The 4,472-nt window shown below is 38.7% G+C and overlaps 1 pseudogene; it reads right to left on the bottom strand.

Annotated features, from left to right (window-relative positions):
• Positions 1-3,275: 3,275 nt before the first annotated feature.
• Positions 3,276-4,114, bottom strand: LOC112008813 (uncharacterized; annotated as a pseudogene).
• Between the last annotated feature and the right edge of the window lie 358 nt (positions 4,115-4,472).

Raw genomic sequence — 4,472 nt, 5'->3', positions numbered from 1 at the left:
GTGCTGAGAAACTATGGAATCCAGTTAAGTCCTCAAAAAGTGGTCCATCTTTCTCCCACCTGTTCTTCACCGATGACTTGGTGTTATTTGCCAAAGCAAATCAGGATAATTGCTCCACTATTAGAGATGTTCTTGACGAGTTTTGCGACAAATCGGGGCAATCAGTGAGCGAAGCTAAATCTAGGGTGTTCTTTTCCCCAAATGTTGATAGGGATAATAGAGAGTCCCTCTCGGACATACTCGGATTCCAGTCCACCCGTTCTCTTGGTAAGTACATTGGTATTCCTATTAGGCACCCTGGTTCCTCTTCTCATGATTTTGACTTCATCCTGGATCAAATGAAACAGAAGCTAGCTGGCTGGAAAGCCAACCTCTTGTCAATGGCAGGGAGGTCCGTCCTCATTCAGTCGTCTCTATCCACTATCCCTTCCTATGTAATGCAGTGTGCTCATCTGTCAGAAAGGATTTTGAGTGGCATAGATAGGGTGAATAGGAATTTTTTATAGGGTACCACTGATTCAGGCAGGAGACTCCATTGGATTGGCTGGCATAAAGTCACCAAGACTAAGAAAGAGGGAGGATTGGGATTTCAAACAGTAAAAGGTCGGAATACGGCTTTATTAGCCAAGCTGAATTGGAGATTGCATTCAGAAAAAGATGCTTTGTGGACACGAGTTCTGAAGAGGAAATATTGCAGCTCAAGAAGGATTAATTCCCCAAATCCAAATAAACTCCCCTGCTCCCAGGTTTGGAAGGGCATCAAGAAGGGTGCAGCTACCTTTGTAAAGGGAGCTAGGTGGTCTCTTGGGAAGGACAGTAACCTGAATTTCTGGAGTGACTCGTGGTCAGAGTTGGGGCCGCTGCGAAGTGTCATTCAAGGCCCCATTGAACCCGACATCGAAAGGTTGAGGGTGAAGGATATTCTAACTGATGGTAGTTGGGACTGGAATAAGATTACCATGGAGTTGCCAACGAGTTTGAAGATGAAAATCCAAGCAACCCCCTCTGCCATGTTTGCACCCACCGAAGACAAATTATCATGGTCCTCAAATCCCCGTGGAGTTTTTGATCTCAAATCGGCATATAGCCTTGCCACGGATAATGAGCCTTGCCAGTTTGATGGGGAGTGGATTTGGAAAGCGAGAGTTCTCCCTAAAATCAAATTCTTTGCCTGGAAATGCATGCACAATAGTGTCGGGGTCAAAGCATGCCTTGCGGAAAGGGGGATGAGTATAAACATGTTGTGTCCTTTGTGTGTCTTGGAGGTGGAAACCATTGCCCATGCTCTTCGGGATTGCAGATTGGTAAGAGAAGTGTGGTTCAATTTAGGTGTAGCAAGAAATGATATGGAGTTTTTCAATGAGGAGTTGGAAATATGGATGACTAAGAATGCAAAGGTAACCTCTCCACTTCACTGGGATACCGTTTTTCTTTTTGCTATTTGGATATTATGGCAGAAAAGGAATCTAGTTTTATTCCAAAAAAAACCCGTGTCTCTCAACACACACATTGAGATTATCCAAAGAGCTCGTGAATTCATCCACTGTGGCATCAACACGGTGACTGAACACAGACAGATCCTCAGAGCCATTCGCTGGGAGAGGCCAAACAGAGGGTGGGTAAAGCTAAATACCGACGGGTCGTCTTCAGGGAATCCTGGACCAGCAGGGTGTGTTGGGGTTCTTCGTGATGAGAATGGTAATTGGCTGTTTGGGTTCTCTAGAAAAATCGGAATTACCACGAGTTTTGTGGCAGAATTATGGGCTGTGAGGGAGGGACTATCCCTCTGTTTGCATAAAAATTTTCCTGCTGTAGTGTTAGAATTGGATGCTAAAAGTATTTATGATGTGCTAACCAATCCGAACCAGTCCAACAATATCATATCTGCCATTCTGGATGACTGCAGGCAGATGATGGTCCATTTTCCTCAGATCCGAGTAAGGCATTGTTACAGAGAGGTGAACCGTTGCGCAGACAAGCTAGCTCGAATGGGAGTGCAGCAACCTGCAAATTTTTGTTTGTATGAAGTCTCCCCTCAGGAGCTTCAGTCTGATTTAGATTTTGATAATTCTGGTCTGTATGTTAACAGGCGTTGTCCTGAGATTTTTTCCTCTGTTTAGTTTTTTATAATTTCCATCTTCACCAAAAAAAAAAAAAAAACTTACTATATTTATGCTCCAATATGTAGTAAAGTGAACAAACATCTTTGAAACCAAGAACAAATAATCAGATCAACAACATCGGAAAAAGAAAACGAAGAATGTTACTTTAATATTCAATAACACAAATGAGAATCAAGTTTAGAATGATAACATGCTCCAAAAATATATGAGAGGAGGGACTAGGGAGATGCCAATTTGAACCTCCAGATTTCTACTCAAGGTGCAGTGTGCTTCACAATGACCAGACTCATTATCATTAGTTACCCAAGAATATGTTAGATTTCTGAAAATTACTGGTATTTTTGCTATGCTTAGATTAGATGTCTGCAAATTAGTGGTATTTGTTATAATTTATGCTGCTGGATACAGCAATGTACTGTCTTATGTCAAAATTCCTTAAAATATGGAAGCTGATTATGATGATGATTTGAAACTCCAAATTTTGATTAACTGTTGTGAACAATTATTTGACAAGACGATTTTTCTTTATGCTACTGGTCTACAGAAGTTTCCCATTGTCAAGTTCATGCCAATGGCTTCTGTGGATCATACAAGATTTCTGTGAAACAATAATACTCCGAGTAGATTTCTATTGCTAATCATCCCAGGTCATACATGAGTGGCTCAACATCCAATATTTCAGAGCAATCCTATCTTTTTACTTAAACAACCAAACGAGACATACATCTTCTATATGCCCCCTCCTTGCCCCAAAAGAGTCAAGATTCAAGAGAATATGCATGTAACTCTCAACATGGTACACAGAATTCAATTAGATTTCAAATAATAGGATTAATGATAATTATCATCTTTAACGAGGTGCTGCATGGGAGCAGATAATTGCTCACAGATTGCATTGACAATTTCATACACTAACTGACAATATATGTGGTCACTTATTTGGTGCTTTACATAATTTCAAAATCTCCTTATAATTCGTTGGCACTAAATGTACTGGCAAAAACTCAACAAAGGTCATGATAATTATCATGATAATCAAGAGAATAGGCAGATAATATGTGTATAACACCCAACTTGGTACAGAATACAGAGATTTCAATTAGATTTGGAATAATAAGATTACTGATAATTATTATCTTTAATGATGTGCTACATGGGAAACGGAAATTGATCAGAGATTGCATTGATGATTTTATACAGTATCTGGACAAGATGTGTGGTCACCTGGTTGTTCTTTACATAATTTCAAAACCCCTTACAATTCGTTGGCACTAAATGTAATGGCAGAACTCAGCTAGGATCATTTATAGGGTCATCTAAATCATATTCAAAAAGTAAATTACAGTTTGACTCCTCTTCAAATATAACATTGATTATCACTGATTTCATCATCATAAAAATAATTTAATTAATCCTTTTCTAGACCAGCGCCTGCACTTTTCCTGGACAAACCCCTACTCCTATCCAGTACCCCTTGCCCAACATGGCTTGCATATATTTCCCTGATTTCTACAAGGGGTATCTCTGCAAGAGTTTCTGATGGTCGTAGGCTTCCCTTAAAAAACTGTCTTGAGTGTCATTCTAAGAGATGTTAAATATAGCAGATTGTCATTCAAACACTTAAGCAAACTTCTGGGGCAGGGCCAAAGGCTTTTGGAGGTTGCTCACATTCATACACTCATTTTTCAATTATGCGGTAAAGTGAAGAAGCTCATGAAACACTCCAATCCTCTTCTTGCATACATCTGGGTCGAGATCCAAATGGGAGACATCAGAATGCAGAGAAGTATAAGGGAGCATTTGCCACTCTTTCAACCTCCATGCATTTTCTTTTTCAACCCAAAACCTCTTCTGAATACAATCAGAAAGGCTAAGCAACCATAGATCATGTCTTCTTTCTTCTATTGTAAAGCTGCATTCTTTTAAAATTCGGAGACAACAAGGCCATCATCCTAGAATAAGAGATTTAACCCAACACAATTGTCGAGGAGGTGGATTTAAGCGAACTAGCTTGTAACCCGTGCAAATGCACGGAAATTTAATTTAAAATTTTTTATAATTTTGTTGTTGCATTTTTATAGCATTTCAAAAGTATTTTTCTTTTTTATATAACATCATCAAAAGTAAATCAAATCATACTTCATCATTGTAACATATATTAACAAACTTTGAATAAGGAGAAAAAAATTAAACATCCAAATAGTGGAAAAACATATACATTTCTTCTTAACAACATAAAAATTTAGATTCATAGCTCAAAATAACATTTATAATCCTAAAATAAACCAAAAGTCAAATAGTTTAATACCAAACCGGTGTTGAATTTGGTTTTGAGTATTTAGACTTGCA

Source organism: Quercus suber, unplaced genomic scaffold (genome assembly GCF_002906115.3).
Source record: "Quercus suber isolate HL8 unplaced genomic scaffold, Cork oak 2.0 scaffold_2, whole genome shotgun sequence".
NCBI lineage: Eukaryota > Viridiplantae > Streptophyta > Magnoliopsida > Fagales > Fagaceae > Quercus > Quercus suber.
This window is presented reverse-complemented; position numbering and strand designations above follow the sequence as displayed.